A 5,290-nucleotide genomic window follows, 5' to 3' on the forward strand; every position below is an offset into this window, starting at 1 on the left:
CTCCCCACTTTGGTACACCTCCAGCTGATCCTGGCTTTGGGGATAAATGTGGCTTTTCCCTTATAGCAAATCAGACCAAGGAAGGTAGCTCATGTCCAACTACTGTCCCCCAGCTAGGTGAAGGAGGGTGGTAGAAGATGTTAGCCAGGTCTTCAGCAGAGCTCAAGGTGGGCTGAGGTCCCAGGGCATGCCATCTCAAGACACAGCAGGTGTTTCCACGGAATAATTCCAGACAAGGATTTTGGTTCTAACACATCTCTGCCTACTGAAATCCTACCTTCGAAGGCCAGATGAAATACCACCTCCTAGGTTCACGAGGCCTCCTTTCCACAGTGTGTGCTACAGTCACGCTACGTGGCATTAGCTGTGTGCTTGCCTGGCAGTCTTCCTGGGAACCCAGTGGTTAAGAGAAGGGCCCCAGATTATTGTACTGAATTGGCCTAGGCTTCTACACACAGTTCAAATAATTTGTACAGTGCTTTCTAATGCAAATCCACTTCCACTTGGCCCTTTTGCCAAACCCTAGTCTCTGTCCCCCACAATGCAGAGGTAAGGGACAGTGACCTCTCCTGTGCAATTCAGAATGAAAAGCATGAGCACAGATAGGACAAGTACCCACGACTCAGTGCAAGCACTGGTCCCATCGGCAGAGCCTGGTTGTTAAATTGTCTGGAACAATATCAGGAATGTGTTTGAGAATATTCTCCTTTCTTATAAAACCTCCTCGGGCTGGAGTTTGATCAACCTGATTAAAAGCCATCCAGGCATCGGCCTCCAGGGATTTGCACTTCATTCTACAAGTGTTGAGGAGCTCTAGCAAGACAAGTTAATTCCATCACGTGACCTATTCCAGCCTAATTAGCCTTCTTAACAAGGTGGTTACATGGTGGAAGCAGGAGGCAGGAATTAACATCAGGGCCAAGCTTCAGTCTCCCCGGTGAGTGATTAGAAGTCAGAGGTCTTGAATCCTGGCCGGTTAGCTGTTCCCTTCTCCTTTCTGCAGCGACCCTGCCATCTCCAGCAGCGGGAGCTCACTACCACCCTGCGGCCTGTCTGGGCCATCTTTGGAAGCCCAATTGCCAGCAGGTTTCTCCTTCCCTCAGCTTCCCCGTGGCAGGGCTACCCTTTCCGCTGGAACCACACGGAGTCGGGCACTTCATCTTTGATGTGGTATCTTCAGTGGTGGGACCTGTGCCACATCTGATTTTCTGGGCTAGAATCCCCAGCCCATCCAGCCATTCCTCTGTGGGTTCGAGTCTCTTCCCTGTCATGGTCATTCTCCTGTGAGCAGGCTCCCGAGTTCTTGCTTGACTGATTGGGGAGACTGAGACCAGCTTGCTGTTACTGGAGCCGAGGCTGGAAAGTCTTTGTAGTTTGTGTGTTTTCAGTGTCTTTTTTTGGTCATAAGCCAAAATCCAAAGTCTTATAGCACAGACTGCTGGTAATCCAGACAGCCCTAGTTTGTGCATGTGCAATAGAATTTTTGGGATTAAGTATTGGATCTTCCCATTTATCTGATCCACTTGATGTTTTGGGACCCTTGGTATGCAGAGGAGACAAACTCACCTTTCCTCGCATCACTATCTCACTCACAAATGCAATGCACACACCACAGACACTTATTGACTGCTCACTGTGTGTCAGACACTTGTATCTTATCATTTAATCCATACAAGGATCCAGTAAGAGAGGACAGGGACATTCAGAGAGGTTAAGTAACTTCCCAGAGGTCACATGGCCAAGTGGCAANGAGGACAGGGACATTCAGAGAGGTTAAGTAACTTCCCAGAGGTCACATGGCCAAGTGGCAAGGCTGAGATTCCAGTGTTACTCCATTCCATTTCAAAATCTGCCTCCACTCACTACATGAAGATGTCCTCTGTATTTTCATGTATGAAACAGATGAAAACAAAAGTTAATAGGATGTGGCCGAGCACTAAACCCTGCGACATGTCACTAGAGATGTCACTCTGATCCATCTGGCTGTGCTGTGTGGGCATGGCTCTTTATTTCCAGACCACCTGATTGAATTCTCTCTCTGTACGCATAAGAGACCCACTCATGTCTCATTCATATCCACATCCGAGACGCTGTGCGAGGCCCTGCTGCAGCTCAAAGCTACAATTCCCTTGTCCTTCTAATATTCTGTATACTTCAAAGGTGGGATGCATGTTCCCAGGCACCCAGGTCAGTTACAGGAGCAGGTGGCAGGGGGAAAAGTGAGTCCATCTCTGGAGTCCTTGGATCTGAGCAGCTGGCATGGGTGGTAGTGGTGGCAGCTGACTCCTGGGCTGGGGCTCTGTCATAGCAAAAGATCCAGACACAATCCCAAGGATGAAAATTTTTGTCCCCACCAGCAGCTCCTCAGGGAGCTGTAGGCACCAAGCAGTTGGCCCAGCGTTTCCGCCTAGTCTGGTTCCTGTTAATTGCGTGAGGCAATATCCTGAGACCAGATTTATTTATATTCGCAGCAAAGGAATCAATGTTCATGACATCAGAGCTGGTGGACAGGCAGGGAGTGCAAAACCCACTCTAGATTTCCAAGCAGGCCAGGAACTGGCAGCAGTGAGAGCTATTGCATGTGGACTGGATCCATGACATCCACTTGCAGGGGCTGCTGCAGAGTAGGCAGCCAGGAGGCCTCGGTTCGAATCCCCACTCCGGCACCTGCTGGCTAGGTGTTCTGTGGGCTGGCCACTTACGCTCTCTGGGCTTAAGTTTCCTGATCCTCATGAAGGAAATAAGGATGAAATTGGCAATTTCATGTTGATTTAAGTGTTGTTCAAACACCCAAGCCCAGAAGGGCACACTTAGCCCTGAAGAGCAGCGAGACCCTTCCGAGGAGTAAGTTCGAGGGGCCCCCAGGGGCCTTTTCTCCCCGACGATCTCCCGGCTTGTTTCTTGATGCCTGTAATTCTGCCAAGTCAGGGTCTTTCTTTTAGCTCTGCGTCCTTACCCTTGAATAGCAAACCCAATTAGTTACTTCTCGGAGAAACCAACTTTACCAAGCACACGGAGGGGAGATGGGAAGAAAGGAGAAGAACTAAATGTCCAGGGTCACATTTTGAGCCCCCCAAGGAGACACAGGTACTGAAAAAAAAGGAAAAGTTTTCGGAAATCAATGCAAAAAAGGGAAGCTAGACCCTCCCAGGGAAACCCGGGGTCAGGACTGCCTATAGCTGGCTGAGGGGCCTGGGGCANGTTCGAGGGGCCCCCAGGGGCCTTTTCTCCCCGACGATCTCCCGGCTTGTTTCTTGATGCCCGTAATTCTGCCAAGTCAGGGTCTTTCTTTTAGCTCTGCATCTTTACCCTTGAATAGCAAACCCAATTAGTTACTTCTCAGAGAAACCGACTTTACCAAGCACATGGAGGGGAGATGGGAAGAAAGGAGAAGAACTAAATGTCCAGGGTTACATTTTGAACCCCCCAAGGAGACACAGGTACTGAAAAAAAAGGAAAAGTTTTCGGAAATCAATGCAAAAAAGGGAAGCGAGACCCTCCCAGGGAAACCCGGGGTCAGGACTGCCTATAGCTGGCTGAGGGGCCTGGGGCAAGGGCTGGACAGGGCCGCAGTCTCTGCAGATGAGCAGACCCAGCCAAGACCATCCTGAAGCCTCTTCCCACTCTGGTTCTAGGTGGTGACAATGCCGTCCAAGGAAGAGGCCTCACGAAGTCGGTAATTACCAGGAACAAGAGCAGCTACTGCCACACAATAAGGTGACTGTTTTGAAAGACCAGGTGATTTTCAAATTGTAATGTTCAACTTCTAAGTTTATTTGTAGGGAGGAGTTCATGTTGGTAAGGCAAAAGCTTCCTGTTTTTGGGTGGGGACAGAGGTTGCTCTGAGAACTGGAACTGGTAATTAACTCTGGGCTCTGGAGCCTCTGATGTCTTCCTCTGGTGAGTTTGGGGACATGAGAGTAAACGGAGGTGACCTTTCAGCATGAGGCTGGAGAATATGACACCTTATTTTTCTTCTCTTCTTAAGCCCTGAGGCCACATGTGACAGGGAACCGAGCAGTGCATTTCGGAGTCGTTAGTCCTGGAGAAGCAGGCCGAAATTGGTTTTCTCTGGTGAAAATTGCTTTGGGCTCCACTCAGGGAGCAGCACGAAGGCCTCTCTTCTGTAGGACACAACCCGCTATACCCAAAAGCTCACTCAAAATAGCTATGCCAGGAGATCGATCTGGGCCTTGGGGTGCCCTCAGGCCTTGCTGCAATTCTCTGTAGCGGAGAATAGTCTTTCTCTATTGCAGTATCCTAAAATAATACGCCAGACGTCTCTGAAATAATTGCACCAACTAAACAGATCTAAGTAGAAAAGAAAAACTCAAGACATTTTTATTTCTGGTATTTTCAGGGTGTAAAAAGTTTTCCATTCAAATGAAGAGTATTCATCCTTCCTATGACTTTCTACTAGGAAAATATTTCCAATAACTTGAAAAAGAGAAGCAGAAAACTGGGCCTCCAATTTGGTGAAAGACCTGGGGGCAGGGATGTCTTGGGGTCAGAGACATGTAGTTCTTTCCTCCTGGGGGCCATACTGACACACAGGTCCCCAACACAGCCTTGTTGATATCATTGAAGATAAAGAGTGATTAACATTTAAGTACACAAATTCCCAATGATTTCTTCCAAAATTTTTCTTAAAGGACTGGAATTTCAAGGCAAAGATGTATTTTGCCCAAACACCATTTTCCCTCTAAAATAGTGATTTAAAACTTAAAAATTTTAATGTATATGTGTCAGAATCCTTTGTTCAAAGCAATCTCATGTGCTGGGCTGGGAAGCAAGGGAGGGGACCTGGAGCCCAGCCTCTGTCCCCGAGGCTACCCCACCACCATCCTGAACATGAGTTCACACTCTTTGGTGACTCCAAGGAACATTCTGGAAACTTCCATCTGTCAACCCACTCTTGTCTTCATAAGATAAAGCACAACATTTCTTTCTCTCATGAAGGAAGGATTCTTTCTCACTCTCCTTTTGAAATCTCAGTAGTGTTACTGTGGGACTCTGTGTTAATCCGAGCTTTCATCACGTGACTGGTCAGGGGCTCAGTAAGTGGAGCTCAGTGAGACTGGGCTAGTGGCCAGGCATGACTGGGAGATGGCCGGCTTCAGATGCCTGGTCAGATGCGGCTATCTGAGGTCAAAGCAGAAGAAGAAAGCTTCCAGCCTGGAGGACCCGAGAAGCCCACAGGAGGGGGAGTCATTTCTGAGACCGACAGGGAGGGCTGATCAAGAATCAACCACACAGAAGGGACTGTGCCGAGAGCCTTGCATGCACAATC

General features: G+C 48.6%; 1 protein-coding gene across 2 annotated transcripts in view; it reads right to left on the bottom strand.

Moving 5' to 3' along the window:
- The window catches only part of CNGA3 (cyclic nucleotide gated channel alpha 3), a 29,486-nt gene that overhangs the window by 20,231 nt on the left and 3,965 nt on the right, over positions 1-5,290 (bottom strand). The gene's annotated exons all lie outside the window — the stretch shown is intronic.

The sequence above is a fragment of the Galeopterus variegatus genome, unplaced genomic scaffold (assembly GCF_000696425.1).
Source record: "Galeopterus variegatus unplaced genomic scaffold, G_variegatus-3.0.2 Scaffold10800, whole genome shotgun sequence".
Classification (NCBI taxonomy): domain Eukaryota; kingdom Metazoa; phylum Chordata; class Mammalia; order Dermoptera; family Cynocephalidae; genus Galeopterus; species Galeopterus variegatus.